The following is a 22661-nucleotide window of genomic DNA, read 5'->3' as shown; positions in this document are numbered from 1 at the left end:
CCGATACCAGGAGACTCTACGACCAGTGTCCTACCAAAACCCCATCCTCTGTCCCGCACATGTGCACCGTGTTAAAGCCGACAGACGCGGAACTCACCACCTCCCACAACGCTCCAAGGAATCTTCCGATACCACAGGTCGAGGTACCGACGCTAGCTTACAGGATATCGGTACGAACTTATCAACTACTGCAACCTACATCCATCTGAACCTGGTTACCGTATTCAAACCTTGGTCTCCATCTACAATTTTTATCCTCCACACTCTCTTTCATCACAAACTGACAATCCCTTGATGCCTCAGAACGTGTCCTATCAAACGAATCCTTGTTTTAGTCAAGTTGTGCCATAGAGTTCTTTAATATTCTGTTCCTTTCTTGTCTGAATTGCTTCACTTTCGTGTAAGGCTACACTGCACTCAAATACGTATTTCGAAAAGAAAGTTACACGTGCCGTCCCACTCTCAGACCACTATGCAGCAAGAGTGGGGCACTTCCAGAGGACAGAACACTTTCCAGATTTCCTGTAGACAGTTCTGCTGAGGTATGTGTAACAGATCCATCATAGCGCGCTAGTGAAATGGAACGGCAATTGGAAACGTACTCCAAAGTGCACGGGTAGCACGATTCTTGTGTGTAAAACGCCTAAATTGCACGCAGATTCATCGTGAAATTCTGGCAGTATGTGGACCAAGTGCAACATCGCGTCCACCCATAATTAAATTATTTCAACAGTTTCCATATATTCGGTAAGCAGAAAGAACATCTGGAGGAAAAGAGATTTTCCAACGATGAGGACGTTCTCGAATGGCTCCTTGACGAAGGAGCGAATTTCTACCGTCGAGGACTTGAACGAGTGCTAGAACGTTCTGACCTTTGTTTTGAGAGACCTCGCCACTATGTTAAAAACAGTGCCATGTATCTGAGGCATTTTGAAACGTAGTGCAGCATTCAACAGAAGTTTTGTGGTCCTCCGTAATAATGTCCCCTTCTAGCTTCAGAAATGACTTCCTAAAACACAAAATTAGCGTTCTATATTAACAACTTTTTCTTTTTTAGATGGACTTTTCTTGCTGTTGACAATCGGCAATCTATAACCTCTCTACTGTAGCCATCGTCAGTTACTTTGCTGCCCAAATTGTAAGACTTTTAGCATTTCGTTTCCTAACCTAATTCCCTCAGCATAGCCTAATTTGATTCGGCTACATTCCATTACCATTGCTTTACTTTTTTTGGTGTTCGTCTTAAAACTTCTTTTGAAGACGCTAACCATTTTGTTCGACATGTCTTCTAAGTTCTCTGACGTCTATGACAGAATTATAATGTCCAGGCGAAACCTCAGAATTTTTATTCTTTTCCATGAACTCCAATTCATTTAACAATTTCTCGTTTGTTTCGTTTACTTCCTGCTCAATGTACATCTACATCTACATGGATACTCTGCAAATCACATTTAAGCGCCTGGCAGGGGGTTCATCGAACCACAAGTCGAATAACCGGAGGGAAGGGCTACGAACCTGTCTCACACTCTTCTAAACCGTTTCTCTTCCATTTCGTTTCGGTCTTACGAATGAAGTCTACTTTTCCTATGGGCTGTATATAAACTTTCGTGCAAAGTATTTCCATAACATTTTCTTCAGAATTTCAAAGTGTGTTCATTGAGAAGACGGTAGAGAAGACTGATGGTACGGAAGTCTATGCGCTTCTCTGCGCGCAGCCAGGGAAGTTGCGCGTATGATGGTGAAACGTGGTCAAGAGTCGAACATCACAGTTATAACGAACACAGGCATTTATAACAGTTCCAGGTGCTGTGAGCTTTCCTGGGCAAGGCCGCTGTAACCAATAATTAGAAGTATCTTTGTGCAAGTTTCATTTTCAGGTCAAGAGGGAAGAGATTTTTATATTTTTGTAGGGTATGGAGAGAGGCTGATGCCTTCTTGCTTATTAAGTTACCCGCCCAGTCCAATTTAGAGTGCTTGTTACGTGGACTGCTGTAAATTAAGCGGAACAGCGCAGCTATAAAGAAATCAAATGACAGCACGTACTTCACACCTGGCGGGAGACTTTATTGTACTAGACAACTTTATGTGCTCAGTTTGCGCTGGGAACTGAAAAGTGTGACGCAACGCGATCGACGGGATTACCAGAGACACTGCGCAACGAATCTGCTCAAAGCATCCTTGCATGTTCACTGTGGTTTTAATTTCACGACCGATCAACTCTTGAAAAGAAAAATAGCTCTTGTTACCTTTGTTTTATTTTTGTAGATGTTGGTAAGCTTATTTTCTTTTTAAAATAACAGTAAAAGATGGTACACAATCACATACAACCACAAATACACACACAGAATATTCAATATTTCCAAAAAAAAGGCATAAAAACAGCAAACCAAACCAACAACTCTATTCAGAAATACTTCCAAAAAACAATAGGAAAAACTGATCAGTATCAGAAATGTGGAATATACCAACTGAAATGCAATACATGTGATGGAAGATACATAGGTCAAACCAGGAGAACATTTGACAGCAGATACAAAGAACAAGTAAGAGCATGGAAGTATAGGACAAATCATTCAACTTTTGCAGAACCAACACCAACATAAAATTACAACCAGCGACACAGACATGGAAATCGTAAGGATAAACAACAACAAAAAACAGCTCCTCAGCTTACAAGAAAACTACCACATCCAAAAAAAGAGAGAAAAGAAACAACTCATAAATGATCAGATCAACTTGGCAAACCGCACACTCTTTAAACTGATAGACCACTTAATACAACACTACAAGTACAAATATAACCACAGGCTCCATTTACCACTGCCATTTCGTCCCATATCTGTCCCATAATCAATGTTCATGCCATCCCTGTCGTTCTTCCCCTCCCTCCCCCCCCCCCTCCTTGGAGATAAAAAAACCACAGCCCTCTCACGTCTATATCTACATACAAGACAATTTCATTGTGTCTCTCTCTCTCTCTACCTCTCTCTCTCTCTCTCTCTCTCTCTCGCATACACACACACACACACACACACACACACACACACACACACACACAAAATCAAAAACATTTCATAGGTTGGCAACACTCACAACGTGAACGAGAACAAACGAATAGGCATAAACACTGTAGCAGTGATGAATGTAAAACAGTTAGGAAAGTCAATTATAAATAGTGCAGCGCAGGAAATAACGCAAAATGTCAAAAACTGCAGATGTGAAATGAAGTTTGTCGACATCAACAACTGCTAGCAAGAGGGGAAGGTGCAGACTGTGTAAAGAAACACCGTAAGTAGCTTACAGGCCAACTTCATAAAGGAAACGCTTTTTTTAACCTAAAAGAATAAAAAAATAAACTTAGAAACGTGTGTCTCCAATTTACAGACACCACAGAAGATGCTTTGTAAATAAAAGGAAAACGCGTCTGGTGTAATTCTTTTTAATTACAATGCAGTCAGCCCAAGACTGATAACCTATAATAACGGATGTTAACAGCTGCTACGGAAGATGGCCACACAAACAAATGTATTATTAACATATTTCGGATTTTTTTTCCTTTACTGGTATTGTGAAACCTTTATCATTGCCTAATTTCACGATACTTGTAGGTTTTAATGAGTGACTTTGAGAGTATCAAAATATGCGACTTAAATGACTGTATCTATCGATTAAATTGATTTATGAGCTTAACATTTTTGCACCACGCAAAGGCCTGTATTCCAACTAGACACGTCTACCCATTCCTGAGAAAAACTAGGCTTAACAGACGGAGGCAAAGACCGACAGTCGTTTCAGAGATCGCTAATACAATAGCTCCGACAATCATATACACTCCTGGAAATTGAAATAAGAACACCGTGAATTCATTGTCCCAGGAAGGGGAAACTTTATTGACACATTCCTGGGGTCAGATACATCACATGATCACACTGACAGAACCACAGGCACATAGACACAGGCAACAGAGCATGCACAATGTCGGCACTAGTACAGTGTATATCCACCTTTCGCAGCAATGCAGGCTGCTATTCTCCCATGGAGACGATCGTAGAGATGCTGGATGTAGTCCTGTGGAACGGTTTGCCATGCCATTTCCACCTGGCGCCTCAGTTGGACCAGCGTTCGTGCTGGACGTGCAGACCGCGTGAGACGACGCTTCATCCAGTCCCAAACATGCTCAATGGGGGACAGATCCGGAGATCTTGCTGGCCAGGGTAGTTGACTTACACCTTCTAGAGCACGTTGGGTGGCACGGGATACATGCGGACGTGCATTGTCCTGTTGGAACAGCAAGTTCCCTTGCCGGTCTAGGAATGGTAGAACGATGGGTTCGATGACGGTTTGGATGTACCGTGCACTATTCAGTGTCCCCTCGACGATCACCAGTGGTGTACGGCCAGTGTAGGAGATCGCTCCCCACACCATGATGCCGGGTGTTGGCCCTGTGTGCCTCGGTCGTATGCAGTCCTGATTGTGGCGCTCACCTGCACGGCGCCAAACGCGCATACGACCATCATTGGCACCAAGGCAGAAGCGACTCATCGCTGAAGACGACACGTCTCCATTCGTCCCTCCATTCACGCCTGTCGCGACACCACTGGAGGCGGGCTGCACGATGTTGGGGCGTGAGCGGAAGACGGCCTAACGGTGTGCGGGACCGTAGCCCAGCTTCATGGAGACGGTTGCGAATGGTCCTCGCCGATACCCCAGGAGCAACAGTGTCCCTAATTTGCTGGGAAGTGGCGGTGCGGTCCCCTACGGCACTGCGTAGGATCCTACGGTCTTGGCGTGCATCCGTGCGTCGCTGCGGTCCGGTCCCAGATCGACGGGCACGTGCACCTTCCGCCGACCACTGGCGACAACATCGATGTACTGTGGAGACCTCACGCCCCACGTGTTGAGCAATTCGGCAGTACGTCCACCCGGCCTCCCGCATGCCCACTATACGCCCTCGCTCAAAGTCCGTCAACTGCACATAAGGTTCACGTCCACGCTGTCGCGGCATGCTACCAGTGTTAAAGACTGCGATGGAGCTCCGTATGCCACGGCAAACTGGCTGACACTGACGGCGGCGGTGCACAAATGCTGCGCAGCTAGCGCCATTCGACGGCCAACACCGCGGTTCCTGGTGTGTCCGCTGTGCCGTGCGTGTGATCATTGCTTGTACAGCCCTCTCGCAGTGTCCGGAGCAAGTATGGTGGGTCTGACACACCGGTGTCAATGTGTTCTTTTTTCCATTTCCAGGAGTGTACAACCGCTCGCTGGACGCAAGATCCGTACCCAAAGACTGGAAAGTTGCACAGATCACACCAATATTCAAGGAAGGTAGTAGGAGTAACCCACTAAATTACAGGCCTATATCATTAATGGCGATATGTAGCAGGATTCTGAAACACACACTGTATTCGAAAATTATGCATTACATCAAAGAGAATAGTCTATTGACACACAGTCAACACGGATTTAGGAAACATCGTTCTTGTGAAATACAAATAGCTGTTTACTCACAAGAAGTATTGAGTGCTACTGACATGGGATTTCAAATTGATTCCGTATTTCTAGATCTCATAAAGATTTTGAACTGTACCACACAAGCGGCTTGTAGTGAAAACGTTCAAATGTGTGTGAATTCCTAAGGGACCAAACTGCTGAGGCCGTTGGTCCCTAGACTTACTCACAACTTAAACTAACTTATCCTAAGAACAACACACACACACACATACCCGAGGGAGGACTCGAACCTCCGGAGGAATGGCTTGTAGTGAAATTGCGCGCCTATGTAACATCGTCTCAGTTATGTGACTGGGTCCGTGATTTCCTGTCAGAGAGGTCACAGTTCGTAGTAATTGACAGAAAGTCGTCGAGTAAAACAGAAGCGATTTCTGGTGTTCCCCAAGGTAGTGTCATGGGCCCTCTGCTGTTCTTTATCTATGTAAACGATTTAGGAGACAGTCTGCGCAGCTGTCTTCGATTGTTTGCAGATGACGCTGTCGTTTATCGTCTAGGAAAGTCATCAGAAAATCAAAACAAATTGTAAAACGATTTAGAAAAAATATCTGTATGATGCAAAAATTGGCAATTGGCCGTAAATGATGAAAAGTATGAGGTCTTCCACATGAGTGCTAAAAGGAATCCGTTAAACTCCGGTTACACGATATACTTGTCAAACTAAAGGCCATAAATTCAACTAAATTTCTAGGAATTACAACATCGAACAGCTTCAATTGGAAGCAATAAGTAGAAAATGTTGTGGGGAAGGCTAAACAAAGACTGCGTTTTATTGGCAGGACTTAGAAAATGTAAAATATCTATAAAGAGACGGCCTACACTACGCTTGTCCGTCCTGTTGCAGAATACTGCTACGCGATGTGGGATCCTTGCCGGATTGGACTGACGGAGTACGTAGAGAAAGTTTAAAAAAGGGTAGCACGTTTTCTAATATCACGAAATATGGGAGAGAGTGTCACTGAAATAATATAGGATTTTGGGTAGACATCAGACAAAGGCGTTTTTCGTTGCGGCCGAATCTTCTCAGGAAATTTCAATCACCAACATTTTCCTCCGAATGTGAACAAATTTTTTTTGACGACGAGCTGCATCGAGAGAAAAGATCATTGTAATAGAATAAGGGAAATCAGAGCACGCACGAAAAGATATTGATGTTCGTTTTTTCCGCGCGCTGTACGAGATTGGAATAACACAGAATTATTGTGAAGGTGATTCGATGAACCTTCTGCTCGACACTTAAATGTGCCCAGAATGAGATTTTCACTCTGCAGCGGAGTGTGCGCTGATATGAAACTTCCTGCCAGATTAAAACTGTGTGCCGGACCAAGACTCGAATACCACATTAATGCAATAAATGCTCAAAATGATGTCCGTCAACCTCAATGCATTTGGCAATACGTGTAACGACATTCCTCTCAACAGCGAGTAGTTCGCGTTCCGTGATGTTCGCACATGCACTGACAATGCCCTGACGCATGTTGTCAGGCGTTGTCGGTGGATCACGATGGCAAATATCCTTCAACTTTCCCCACAGAAAGAAATCCGGGGACGTCAGATCCGGTGAACGTGCGGACCATGGTATGGTGCTTCGACGACCAGTCCACCTGTCATGAAATATGCTATTCAATACCGCTTCAACCGCAAGCGAGCTATGTCCCGGACATCCATCATGTTGGAAGTACATTGCCATTCTGTCATGCAGTGAAACATCTTGTAGTAACATCGGTAGAACATTACGTAGGAAATCAGCATACATTGCACGATTTAGATTGCCACCGATAAAATGGGGGCCAATTATCCGTCCTCCCATAATGCCGCACCATACATTAACCCTCCAAGGTCGCTGATGTTCCACTTGTCGCAGCCATCGTAGATTTTCCGTTGTCCAATAGTGCATATTATGCAGGTTTACGTTACCACTGTTGGTGAATGACGCTTCGTCGCTAATTAGAATGCGTCCAAAAAATCTGTCATCGTCCCGTAATTTCTCTTGTGCCCAGTGGCAGAACTGTACACGACGTTTAAAGTCGTCGCCATGCAATTCTTGGTGCATAGAAATATGGTAAGGGTGCAATCAATGTTGATGTAGCATTCTCAACACCGACGTTTTTGAGATTCCCGATTGTCGCGCAATTTGTCTGCTACTGATGTGCGAATTAGCCGCGACAGCAGCTAAAACACGTACTTGGGCATCATCATTGGTTGCAGGTCGTGGTTGACGTTTCACATGCGGCTGAACACTTCCTGTTTCCTTAAATAACGTAACTATCCGGCGAACGGTCGGGACACTTGGATGTGGTCGCCCAGGACACCAAGCAGCATACATAGCTCACGCCCCTTGGGCATTTTGATCACAATAGCCATACATCAACACGATATCGACCTTTTCCGCAGTTGGTAAACGGTCCATTTTAACACGGGTAATGTATCACGAAGCAAATACCGTCGGCACTGGCGGAATGTTACGTGATACCGCGTACTTAAACGTTTGTGACTATTACAGCGCCATCTGTCACAAAGGGAAAAAAGTGGTCCAACTAAAACATTCATATTTCTTTACGTACTACAAGAATATGTAATAAAAAATGGGGGCTCCTATTTAAAAAAAAGCAGTTGATATCCGTTTGACCTATGGCAGCGCCATGTAGCGGGCCAAACATAGCGCCATCTGGTTTCCTCCTTCAAGCTAGACGAGTTTCGTTCTTTGTAGTTTTTTCGTCTGATGCTTATTTCGTGAGATATTTGGCCTGGTCACTCACTATCAAAAAAATCAAATGGCTCTGAGCACTATGGGACTCAACTGCTGTGGTCATAAGTCCCCTAGAACTTAGAACTACTTAAACCTAACTAACCTAAGGACAGCACACAACACCCAGCCATCACGAGGCAGAGAAAATCCCTGACCCCGCCGGGAATCGAACCCGGGAACCCGGGCGTGGGAAGCGAGAACGCTACCGCACGACTCTCACTATCAATGGACCACCCTATATATATCCTTTTGTAAAAATTTCAACAAAAAAATGTACTAGTAATAAAGCTGAATTTGTATGATATAACATATAAAATCAGGTCTTTACTTGTGAAATAAATAAATGCATAAATAATAAATATCAATATACGACATTTATTATGACCACATTATTTATAGATAAAACTGTTCATTCCTTATTGCATCACACGCCCGCTCTAAATGTCGCGGCGGGCAGTGGTCATAATGTTCATGGAGATGAATTGAGATCGCTGATGCACAAATCTTAGATGCGAGAGCATTTGTCAGTAGTAAGATCATAGCAAGAAACCGTAACTGTTCTAGGGCATACGTAGTGAGCGTCGGCAAAGTTTTATTACTCGAGAAGTTCCGTGCTGTCCCGGAGATGTCAGCCGGCCGTAATTAACTGTTGAAGCTGCGCCGTCACGGCGTCCCGGACGGCCGCCGCCCCTTCCCCTGCCCCAGAGCAATTTGCCAGTCGATAATTCAGCCGGCCTTGCCGTGCGCGGCCGCTCGCCTGACAGAGCGCGTCGTCCAGGAAGCGTCCGCAGGGTCGCTCTTACGCAAGCCGCTGTCCCTCCCCCCACCCCCACCCCCACCCCCACCCCCACCCGCAGATCATGACGAACGGCGGCCGCGCCTGCGCCAGCCGTGATTTAAGGCACTGCTTCCCGCGCTGCTGCTGCGCCTAATTCCGAGACGCGGCTATTACGGCCTGAGTGGCCGCGCAACTCCCACGCGATGCGACACGCCGCCGCCGCCCACAGAACGTGCCGGCCGCTGGGGCGCGCAGCACCTCCTTCCAGACTTTCCAGCCAAGCTCAAGCTATACGTTCAGCACTGTTACTTATGACTATGGGTAGGAACAATTCTTTGATTTTGTAGCCGATTTCGGCGTCTATTTACCAATTGTAGGGTCCCGTACCTCAGCATCTAAAAACGGAACTCGTGCAGGATCACTTAGTTGTCCGTGTGTCTGCCTGCCTGTCTCTCCGACTGTTCAAAACCCATTTTCTCAAGTAGACGCATCTGCTTGAAATTTACGTCACACATTAAGGTCTACGGTGCCTTGGCTTCTAAGTCAATGCAGCCAAAAGATACTGCCATGTACGTCACATATTCGCGTTCTCAGAAATGATACGTTCACAAAGATACATGTATCACATTGGAGCAACCGAAATAAAATGTTCAAAAGTACCTACGTTCTGTATTTTAATTTAAAAAAACCTACCTGTTACCAACGGTTCGTCTAAAATTGTGATTCATATGTTTGTGACTATTACAGCGCCATCAATCACAAAGCGAAAAAAGTGGTCCACTAAAACATTCATATTTCTTTACGTACTACACGAATATGTAATAAAAAATGGGGATTGCTATTTTAAAAAACGCAGTTGATATCCGTTTGACCTATGGCAGCGCCATCTAGCGGGCCAACCATAGCGCCACCTGTTTACCCCTTCAAGATAGACAAGTTTCTTCCTTTGTAGTTTTTTCGTTTGACGCTTATTTCGTCAGATATTTGGCCCGGTCACGATCTATGAAAAATTCTGTGGAATCAATGACGAAGAAGGCAAACTTATTACCAACAGAAAGAAAGTAGCAGAGCGATGGAGGAAATACTTTGAGGAAGTTTGCAATGAGGAATTTCCACATGCTCCATTTCCAGTGTTAACTCCAGTAGAGGGGACCCATTGCATCATTCACCAAGGATGAGGTTGTCGAAGCATTACGGAAAAGGAAAAATGGAAAGGCAACGGGGCCGTATGACCTTCCTGCAGACTTGTAGAATACAAAACACTGTGATTCAGCTGAATGGTTGACGTATTACTTTAATAAGATCATTGGGGAGGGAAAGATTCTAGCTGACTGGACATGTGGCACAACAGTTCCAATTCGGAAGCAGAATTGAACTCCAGCTGAATCTAACAACTACCACCCAGTACGCTTTCTGTCACACACCACGAAAGTATTCGAGCGCATCATCGATAAAAGGATCTGACAAATTATCAGTCTCTCCATCAATCGATGTTGATTCGTGAAGGGCTGTTGGACGACAGATGCTATCCACGCAGCTCCCCTGCTTATCGAAAAGCACCATGAGAAGTCAAATCATCTACACTTTGCCTTTCTCGACCTCGAAAAGGCCTTTGACCGAGTGACACACAAGTTAATTTGGCTCGTCCTACGAGAGCATGGAGTATCTGAAGAGCTCGTTAGATGCGTCATACTTCTCTACCAGAAACCCGAACAGTCAGATGCCGGACTATCTGACGACTTCCCTATTTCCGTCGGAGTTTATCAGGGAACTGCTCTCTCACCGCTCCTATTTATCACTGTCATGGATACCGTCACAAGAAACCTGCAGAAAACCTCACCCTGGGCGTTACTGTATGCTGATGATGTGCTACTGGCCAGTGAAGATAAGAATGATCTACAACTTCAAGTCCAAGCCTGGAATGACCTCTTTGCAGATGTAGCAGTACGGCTCAATTTGTTGAAAACATACTACCTTTCCACAGATTTAAAAGACTCTGTAAACATCAGAATCAATGGTGTTGACCTCCCAACAACAAGGACTTTTAAGTACCTGGCCTCGACAACTGCTGCCGATGGTAACCTCAGTGCAGAAATCTCCAACCGCCTTAAGCAGTGCGTGGCTCAATGGCGTACCGTTACTGGAGTACTAAGGACAAAAGAATTGAAAACAGGCTCAAATCAAAAGTGTATCGATCGGTAATCCGTCCAGTTGCACTGTATGGGGCTGAATGCTGGTCTTCAACAAAGGAAGTGCAGCAAGAACTTGCTGTTATGCAGACTAAAATGCTTAGGTGGACACCGGGATTAACATTGCATGATCACGTCACAAATAATGAAGTTAGCAGGCTATACGGTGTTGCACCAATAGCAGACAAAATGAGAGAAAGCCGCGGGCATGTCCTTAGAGCAGACGAGACAACAGTGGCAAAGACTAGTTTCAGTCTAAATGTAAACGGAAAACAGCCAGCAGGACGACCAAGGCAGCGATGGCTTTAATGGCTTGACACCCTGCATGAAGACCTCACGATCTCAAGCCTTCACCCTGATCAGGCACAAGATCGCAAGAAGTGGCGACAACGAGCCAAAACAGCAGACCCGCCAGCACGCGGGACAACGCATATACACAATTTTGTTTGAATTTGTTGCTAACTTAGATAATGTTAATAAATAAGATACATAATAGGTTTTGTGTGTATTTTAATTTAAGATTAAAAGTGCATTCAATGGAAGAAACAAGATATACAAATTTGACTAGATATGATGTTACAGTACTTCAAGCAATGGTAGTAATATTAAGAATGTAATAGGGATTCCACAGTTAAATGCAAAGGAGAGAGCGGGTAGATGGAAAGAGTACATTGAAGGCCTCTATGAAGGGGAGCACTTGTCTAATTAAAGAAGGAGAAACAGGAGTCTATATAGAAGAGACAGGGGATCCAGTATTACAATCAGAATTTAAAAGGTCTTTGGAAGACTTAAGATCAAATAAGGCATGAAATACAACTCTGTGGGACTGTCTAAATGACTGCGAATGTTGGCGTAATTTTAGTGTTCTAACAACATTTATTTTCCCAAAACAGACATAAATTATGCTAAACAAGTTATTGGTTGAATACTGTAAACAACCAACAGGTGATTTAAGACAAGGATCCTGGGTAGCAGAGACAGTTTAACTAGTGGAGTGGTTCAAGTACTCTGGCCCTAAAAATGTGGATAACGCAATCTGAATTGATCTGACGCTGAGCAGACTTTAACTGATCAGATCGACTGCAGTTTCACTACATAGGTGAGGCTGAGAGCAAGTGGAGATTGAGATCTGTAAGCCCTGACAATGCCAGATTGGCATGTACGTTACCCTATTTGTTTCGTGTGGCGACGTAACTTGCAGCTGGCGAGAAGTGTGCGATGGAGGTGAGACGTGGAGGTGGCACCTGTGAATCGATCGCGGCCACGAAAGAAATGCAAAAATCTCACGGTCTAGCGATCAGTCAGACAGATCGCAATTTACTCTCTACCAGAGCCCTGAAGTCAAGGTAGATTTCAGTGTGTGACACACCCATTCGCAAGTCGTACCAAGGACCTATTTGACTCACTTATATGACAGAGTACACAAGGAACCAAACGTTAAGACTGGTAAACCAAAAACGAATAAGTGTGCCCTCGCCAAATGAGTAGTATGACATATTTGCAGTCACACAATTGGGACAGTAAGAACTTCAACACAGGCTCCCCAGTCTAAACTACTAGCAAGTGAAGTCAGTCAGGACACATCTCAAGTACCAACCACACATACCAGAGCTTCCACCAGAAGTGCTTACCAGACTAGTCCCACACAAGAGTGCCTCGCACCTCTCCAGAAAAAAAAAAAATCTGTTTTCCTGCAAAGTGCAAGAACGACACCGCCTTCACACTGTCTTGAGCCAATCACAGAGCTCTAGAGGCAGCACAAACTCATGTCGAACCAGGGCAACAGTTAAGAAACCTGAATCTCTGGAAAAAAAAGAAACTGCCTCTTACTGGCTTTTTAAAGTTTTTGCTGAGGGGAAAGAGACAATTTTCTCCGAAGTCATGTTGCTTCCCTCAGCAACAAGTGAACAGATACAATCTTAAAGATCTTTATCTAAATCACCTGTGCCTTGGGGCTTGTTAGTCCTAGCCATGAGGTGTAATAAAGATTCTATTCTCAAACGTTTCTCAGATGCTGGATTTTTATTATACAACCGAGGCAGCCAGGGAAGTGGTTCACTGGCCTATTTGCACCATGGGCCAACATGAAAACGGGTGAATTTTTATTACATGTGGCTGTGCACACAATGCCCGGTTTACGACTCCACTGTGTAGATGCGTTCCTTCAGCCCAGTGCCCCAGCTCAGGCTTCTGCTGGCACTGTGGCAGGTAGCTCAGCATTGTTCTGCTGGAGACCTGTCTTGATGAGGGGCTGCCCTGTCTGCCCTGTATGACTGTGGGCCTGTCCGGCAAGATTTAGTAAGGGTTCGCTGGCAGTTGCTTTCAACTCCCAATCTGCTATTTCTACGAGCTAAGAATCATAAAAATACCTCATGCTTTTAGCGCCTTGCCATTTTCCATCGACGTCTGCTCACGCCATTAACTTTCTAGAGTCTCGCTCAAGGTGCATCAGGTTGTAATGAAATCTTTAATAATTTTCCATATGCGAAAAATAGGTGAGTGAGTAACACATCCTATCTCAGGCAGAAGGGATAGACAACATTCCATCAGCATTTCTAAAATCATTAGGGAAAGTGCCAACCAAACGACTATTAACACTGGTGTGTAGATGTATGAGACTGGCAATATACCATCTGACTTTCTGAAATTAGTCGTCCACACAATTCAGAAGACTGCAAGAGTTGACAAATGCGAGGATTATCCACAAACAGCTTAACAGCTCATGCATCCAAGTTTCTGACAAGAACACTATACAGAAGAATGGAAAAGAAAATTGAGGTTATGTTAGATGACGATCAGTCTGGCTTTTGAGAGAGGTAAGGCACAGAGAGGCACTTCTGACGTTGATATTGATAATGGAAGCCCGATTAAAGAAAAATAAAGACACATTCATAGCATTTGCCGACCTGCAAAAAGCTTTCGACATTGTCAAATGGTGCAAGATGTTTTAAACTCCGAGGAAAGTAGGGGTAAGCTACAGGGAGAAACACGTAATATAGAGCATGTACAAGAGCCAAGAGGGAATAATAGGAGTGGAAGACTAAGAACGAAGTGGTCAGATTATAAAGGTTTATTCTCTCGCCCCCATTGTTCAACCTAATTGATTAATTTGAGGGGGCTGTGGTACCAAACAGCAAGGTCATCAGTCCCACACTGTTCAATCAATACAGCGAAGAAGCAATAATGGAAATAAAAGAAAGGTTGAAGAGTGGTGTAATTCAGTGTGAGAAGATGCCAATGATAAGGTTCGCTGATGATAGTGCTATCTTCGGTTGAAGAGAAGAAGAATTACAGTATCTGCTGAATGGAATGGACAGTGTATTGAGTATAGAATATGGATTGAGAGTAAATCGAAGAAAACGGAAGTAATGAGAAGTAGCAGAAATGAGAACAGGGAGGAACTTAACATCATGATTGATACTCACGAAGAAGATGAATTTAAGGAATTCTGCTATCTAGGCAGCAAAATAACCCATGACGGACGGAGCAAGGACTAGCAAAGGCAAAAACGGCACTTCTGGCCAAGAGAAGTCTACTAGTATCATACATAGGCCTTAATTTGAGGAAGAAATTTCTGAGAATGTACGTTTGGAGTATAGCATTGTATGGTAGTGAAATATGGACTATGGAAAAATTCGAAATAGAAGAGAAACCAAGCGTTTAAGACGTAGTGCTACAGACGAATGTAGAAAATTACTGGAGGTAGACTGATAAGGTAAGGACCGAGGAGGTTCTGCGCAGAATCAGATAGGAAAGCAATACACTATGTTATCAAAAGTATCCGGACACCTAGCTGAAAATGACTTACAAGTTCATGGCGCCCTCCATCGGTAATTCTGGAATTCAGTATGGTGTTGGCCCACCCTTAGTCTTGATGACAGTTTCCACTCTCGCAGGCATACGTGCAATCAGGTGCTCGAAGGTTTCTTTGGGAATGGCAGCCCATTTTTCACGGACTGCTGCACTAAGGAGAGGTAACGGTATCGGTCGGTGCGGCCTGGCACGAAGTCGGCGTTCCAAAACATCTCACAGGGGTTTTATTGGATTCAGGTCATGAATCTGTGCAGGCCAGTTCTTTACAGGGATGTAATGAACCGCCTCCAAGTTTTACTGTTGGCACTACACACGCTGACAGATGACATTCACCGGGCATTCGCCATACCCACACCCAGCCATCGGATCGCCACATCGAGTACTGTGATTCGTCACTCCACACAACGTTTTCCAATCGTCCAATGTTTACGCATCTTACACCAAGCGAGGGGTCGTTTGAATTTTACCGGTGTGATGTGTGGCTTATGAGCAGCCGCTCGACCATGAAATCCAAGTTTTCTCATCTCCCGCCTAACTGTCGTAGTACTTGCGGTGGATCCTGATGGAGTTTGGAATTCCTGTGTGATGGTCTGGATAGATGTCTGCCTATTACACATTACGGCCCTCTTCAACTGTCGGCAGTCTCTGTCAGTCAACAGAAGAGGTCGCCTGTACGCTTTTGTGCTTTGCGTGTCCCTTCACGTTTCCACTTCACTATCACATCGGAAACATTGGACCTATGGATGTTTAGGAGTGTGAAAATCTCGGGTATAGACGTATGACACAAGTGATACCCAATCACCTGACCAAATCCGAAGTCCGTGAGTTCCGCGAAGCGCCCCATTCTGCTCTCTTACGATGTCTAATGACTACTGAGGTCGCCGATATGGGGTACCTGGCAGTAGGCGGCAGCACAATGCACCTAATATGAAAACGTTATGTTTTTGTAGGTGTCCGCATACTTTTGATCATATAGTGTATTCGTAGTGCGTAAACGATCAACTTGCGGGCTACTGTGCATTTTCTCGCTTGAGTTTCTACTTTGGTTTCGAAACTGTTCACCATTACTTTCAAAATTGTCCCTTTTACTAACCTATTAAGAAACCCTACAGTCAGGCTACAGCTTCAGAATATCAAAAAACATTAGACCGAGATGCCTCCGAACAACTAGAACTTTTTCTGCTGCATTGGGGAAGGCTTCCTTCTTTAAACAGGGGAATACCAAAAACTACCAACAGCTACCACATCGCAGATATAACAAGAACTTGAAAGTTGTTTTATGTCTGTATTTACAACAGAACAAAATGGCATAGGCTTCGATTGGGTGCAAAGTGCTTCATTGTCGATCTATTCACAAACTAATCTATTCACACACTAAAAGGCACACTTAAACAAATTTACGAAATGTTAAAGCCAAGCACACCGAAAGATTAATGGGAGGAATTTAGTTGAGTTACAAGCGAGTGAATTGCTACGTACAGTTTGTAACTTGTCATGTCTGAGAGGAGTATGGGGTTTTAGAGAGGACCGACATAATTCACTCTCAAATTCACAGCAAAAAATGTGGTTGTACTGACGGCAATAATAGCCGTAGTAAATAACACAAATTAAATTATTACATACCCACACCACAACGAAGAAAATTTTGAAAATTCACATAGTACAACAACATGTTTTAATGAGACATCCAAAAAAAATACAATTTGACTATAATTAAAGTTAAACTTTCAAACCGCTGTAGAAATAACAACACTGGTCAGAATGACGTCAAATTGCTACAGAATATTATCGGAGAAGGGGGAAAACGTATTGAAGAAGAAAAATAAATAGTTACAAAATGTAGCAATAGATAGCGCTGTAAGCACCATAATTTAATAGTGGTCGACTTCAAATGACAAATGAATCTACAACAATGCCTAAGGTGTACTTTTGACGTTAAACAAACTGTACTACTTAGTGTGCATGGGTGTACAGCTGTGATACTGTTAGTTACGTGAGCCCATCCACCAAGACAAGGTCATATCACGTCGGATGGGAAAAATCGGGTTTTAATTGTCCTGAGACCAAACACCGCATAAAAAGCATCACTCACATCGGTTTTTAATTGTCCTGAGGCCAAAAACCGCGTAAAAAGCGTGTTTCCGGGGTCAGGTTCAGAATGTTTGCGCAATGTGTGCCTTCAATGCAGCTAAGTTTGCAATCGGAACACTGAACACAACATCTTTCAGGTAGCTCCACAGCCAGATGTCACACGGATTAAGATCAAGTGATGGGGACGGCCAGGCTGTAGGGAAATGGCGGCTGATAATTCTAGCATTTCCGAAATGGCGCTTCAGCGGCTGCTTAACTGGATTTACAATGTGCGAGGGTGCACCATCTTGCATAAAAATGATCCCATCCACACATCCACGCTGTTGGAGAGCTGGAATGACGTGGTGGCGCAAAAGACACTCATAGCGCTTTCCAGTGACGGTACAGGTAACAGGACCTGAAGCACCTGTATCTTCGAAAAAATATGGCACCATGATAACTGATGCCGTAAACCCGCACCACACAGTGACCTTTTCAGGATGAAGTGGTACTGGTTGATTTGCGTGTGGATTTTGCGTTGCCCATACTCCACAATTCTGTGTATTGACATATCCTGTCAGATGGAAATGGGCTTCGTCTGTCCACAAAATCTTCCACGGCCAATCATTGTCCACTTCCACGCGAGCAAGAAATTCTAAAGCAAAGGTCTCTTTTGCAGGCATGTCAACAGGAAGTACCTCGTGCACAAGGGTAATTTTGAATGGATAGCAAAGAAGGATGTTTTGTAGGATTCTACGCACCATGCTCACGCCTATGTCCAATGTTCCGGCGATTCTCCGTGCACTATACGTTTGCACACCACCACTCGTCTGCTCCTGCATTGCTGTGGTCACTGCTTGCACTGACGTCAAATCAATTCGTTTCCTCTCTCTACCAGATTTCACACAAAAGAACCCGTCTTTTCGAATTGCCGAATCATTTTCTCCAGACCCACGGCAGTCATCGGACCAACGCCTTTTTTCAAACCCTTCAGTGTCCGGAACTTCTGCAGAGCGACGTGAGCGCAGTCATCATTATTGTAATACAGCTTTACAAGCAGAGCGCGATCCTGTATTGAGACAGTCATGGAGAACGTCGTAGACGCTAAAGGAGGAAAAGCCGTGTACCCGTTGTGTTTATACCAACTTCAGTGGGTCGTGCGCATGACAGGTGTTTTTATTTACGTATTCTGACACATACAGCTTCATCTATTGATCAGTTTGCGCACTATTTTTTTCTTCTTCTGCCATACGTTTTTCCCCTTCTCCGATAATATTCCGTTGCAATTTGACGTCATTCTGACCAGTGGTGTTATTTCTACAGCGTTTTCACCCTCTATAGTCTAATAAAGGGAGAGGGTGTGCTTAGATTTTGACATTCCTCCGTATTATTTCTTATCTGTATCTATACAGTTTTTCTCAGTGGCAGGTGTAAGTATTTATTTATTTATTATAAAATTCATTATAATAAATGGGCATAACTAGCCAAATGTCTTGCCTTGAGGGAACTGACTTACGTACTATTTTATTCGCTGATCATCTATTTACAGGGTGTTTCAAAAATGACCGGTATATTGGAAACGGCAATAAAAACTAAACGAGCAGCGATAGAAATACACCGTTTGTTGCAATATGCTTGGGACAACATTACATTTTCAGGCAGACAAACTTTCGAAATTACAGTAGTTACAATTTTCAACAACAGATGGCGCTGCGGTCTGGGAAACTCTATAGTACGATATTTTCCACATATCCACCATGCGTAGCAATAATATGGCGTAGTCTCTGAATGAAATTACCCGAAACCTTTGACAACGTGTCTGGCGGAATGGCTTCACATGCAGATGAGATGTACTGCTTCAGCTGTTCAATTGTTTCTGGATTCTGGCGGTACACCTGGTCTTTCAAGTGTCCCCACAGAAAGAAGTCACAGGGGTTCATGTCTGGCGAATAGGGAGGCCAATCCACGCCGCCTCCTGTATGTTTCGGATAGCCCAAAGCAATCACACGATCATCGAAATATTCATTCAGGAAATTAAAGACGTCGGCCGTGCGATGTGGCCGGGCACCATCTTGCATAAACCACGAGGTGTTCGCAGTATCGTCTAAGGCAATTTGTACCGCCACAAATTCACGAAGAATGTCCAGATAGCGTGGTGCAGTAATCGTTTCGGATCTGAAAAATGGGCCAATGATTCCTTTGGAAGAAATGGCGGCCCAGACCAGTACTTTTTGAGGATGCAGGGACGATGGGTCTGCAACATGGGGCTTTTCGGTTCCCCATATGCGCCAGTTCTGTTTATTGACGAAGCCGTCCAGGTAAAAATAAGCTTCGTCAGTAAACCAAATGCTGCCCACATGCATATCGCTGTCATCAATCCTGTGCACTATATCGTTAGCGAATGTCTCTCGTGCAGCAATGGTAGCGGCGCTGAGGGGTTGCCGCGTTTGAATTTTGTATGGATAGAGGTGTAAACTCTGGCGCATGAGACGATACGTGGACGTTGGCGTCATTTGGACCGCAGCTGCAACACGGCGAACGGAAACCCGAGGCCGCTGTTGGATCACCTGCTGCACTAGCTGCGCATTGCCCTCTGTGGTTGCCGTACGCGGTCGCCCTACCTTTCCAGTATGTTCATCCGTCACGTTCCCAGTCCGTTGAAATTTTTCAAACAGATCCTTTATTGTATCGCTTTTCGGTCCTTTGGTTACATTAAACCTCCGTTGAAAACTTCGTCTTGTTGCAACAACACTGTGTTCTAGGCGGTGGAATTCCAACACCAGAAAAATCCTCTGTTCTAAGGAATAAACCATGTTGTCTACAGCACACTTGCACGTTGTGAACAGCACACGCTTACAGCAGAAAGACGATGTACAGAATGGCGCACCCACAGACTGCGTTGTCTTCTATATCTTTCACATCAGTTGCAGCGCCATCTGTTGTTGAAAATTGTAACTACTGTAATTTCGAAAGTTTGTCCACCTGAAAATGTACTGTTGTCCCAAGCATATTGCAACAAACGGTGTATTTCTATAGCTGCTCGTTTAGTTTTTATTGCCGTTTCAAATATACCGGTCATTTTTGAAACACCCTGTATATGCACACAAATTTAAAAGCGGCCTCCGAAAAGCTGCCGACCTGATACAATTAACCACAGAAAAAGAGTAGTTTAGTAATTAGAGTCCCTAAAACAAAATGAATGCCTCTCAAACGTAAATCGACGACAGGAATAAATAACAAGTTTCTCGAATGAGTTAATATTTTTAATTAATTTGGTTCACTAATTTTCTACTTTGGAGATATTTATGTACATCACTCTACACGACGAAAAGAATGATCTGGAATACATGGTGTCTACTTTCAGCTGATCTGCGGGATTTTCGATAGAGCTCTACAGAATTTAACTAGGAAAGAAACTCTATAAAAATTTTACAAAGCTGATAACTCTACTTAATCTGAAGTAGAGAAATGAAAACTAGGCACTCAACAAAACAGGAGAAGAGGATGCAACAGCGATTAGAGATGCCACTCGTAAGATTAGCTATGTAGTATACAATGAGAGACTATATCCACTATAGAGAGATTAGTGAGGCATATTCAGTTATGCAGGAAAAAGAGAATGTAATATCCAATGGTCAAAACACATGGTTGGGCTCTTACAAAATGACCACAAACGCCCTAAACTGTACACAACATGCAAGTACTGCCAGACGATGTCTCGTAACAGTCTGATAGCTGACACAGAAAAATGAGAAGTTGCATCGCAAAGCACGGAATATTTCTGATATATCAGATTGCGGACAGTAATTATAAACACTCCTAGTGCAAGCAAACCTAGCACATAATTTAACTAAAGTGCATAAATGCGGCAGCAGGCGTTTCTGGCACTTGATGGAGGCTGTTTTGCTGCTACGGTTTCGATGAGCGTTCTCAGTGAAGAGAGGAGAGAGGCTGCAGTTTTATGCCGGACAGCTGCTGCGAACTGCAGCTGCCCACGCGTCTCACAAAACACATTATCCGGACGATGGCTCCGCCTCGGCTACGTCGCGAATGAGTCCCCTGTGCGCAGTCGACTCCTTAAAGAAAAGGCTGCTCCTCTCCGTTGTGAATTATAAACGGCCTTACGTTAGCTTCCCCCTCCCCCCCCCCCCTACCCACTTCACCAGTCATCCACAGCGGCCAAGAGGGCCGGACTTCACTGACATTGTGAGCGTGTGGGGTTTATCTGCTATTCCGTTATTCTGCGCAACGGATTAATCTGAGATGTACTCTTTACCCTGTGGCTCCTGCAAGATGCAATTTCCACCCCCACACCACTACAAAAGTCAGACAGACGCTCCTAACGTCCTAAAGAGAAATGCCTGAAAAACTTTCAGCAATAAATATCTTCTGGAGTCGTCTGCTGTAAGGAAATGACACAAAAATTCACAAAATTTCTTACATAGCTAGTGGGATACTTGGGTACTGGAGTAGTGCTAGTTAGTGTAAGAAAAACATGAAACTAACGAAAATTATTATTTATTTTGCAAAAATTCAGAGAAATCACAATGGCACTTTTAGTTATGAATTGAACAAGTTATATCCTGGTTCTTTTCGGAATGTGAAGTTACCTCTCAAGGATAGGATTCGCTAATGAAATTTCTATAAAAAGTTTAAGACTGTTATTGGCTTGGCAGAATGGCTGAGAGGCGCGCCTACTCAACTTGAATAATTATCCTTTAGAATCTTGCTAGGTACAGATGAGGCTGTCGCGTGTCAAAATGCAGTGAAGTGTACTGTTGTGGAGGAAATATGGGGCTCGCAATATCTGCAGCGCACAATACCGTAAGCTGTGATGACTGCTGTCTGCGCTGCTCGCTGCTGACAAATAAAATAACTCTCATTCTATCTGTATTGACCTTCACCAATCAAACTCTCCCTACGCCTTGATGAAGTCAAGGATTCCTATTCGCCCCTAGTCTAACTATTGGCGTGGTACACTCGTCAGATAACCAGTCCACTGCGATGCCACTCAAAAATTCGCTCACAGGCGTTTAACTATAACTCTGTCCGTTCACACCGCACAATAAGTGTGTCAGCCAACACAGTGAACAGCGCTTAATCGTATGGACTCAATATAGAGTCGCACTTCGATTCGCTCTCGACAGAGGTGCTCTCCCAGTGAAGTACTGACGAGAGACTTGTTCCTCGCTCCTAGAGTGACAACGGAACGGCGCCTCTCCACGCCTGACCTTTCGGTCTCTTCCATTACTCCTTCAGCACAAGGCGTCAGAAATATCGGCTACCAATCAGCATTGCTCTTCTAAAACAGGAGAATGACGTTTCGTTTAAGGCGAACAACCTGGAAATCTGTAGTATCGGCGTTTGGCGTTTGCTGTCTCCCTGTGAAAATCTCTGAAACTGCGTACTATGTGTAAAGAATGCGTAGGTTGGATGCTCCCACACAATGTAGCGGAATTTGCTTTTAAGCCAAACACGGGGTCGTTCCCCCTTTCACTCAGGCACATGCTGTCTGCTCCACGGGCAGCTGAGGTTGACTTGTCCTCTGAAGGGA

The sequence above is a fragment of the Schistocerca serialis genome, chromosome 2 (genome assembly GCF_023864345.2).
Source record: "Schistocerca serialis cubense isolate TAMUIC-IGC-003099 chromosome 2, iqSchSeri2.2, whole genome shotgun sequence".
In the NCBI taxonomy this organism is placed as follows: Eukaryota; Metazoa; Arthropoda; class Insecta; order Orthoptera; family Acrididae; genus Schistocerca; species Schistocerca serialis.
This window is presented reverse-complemented; position numbering follows the sequence as displayed.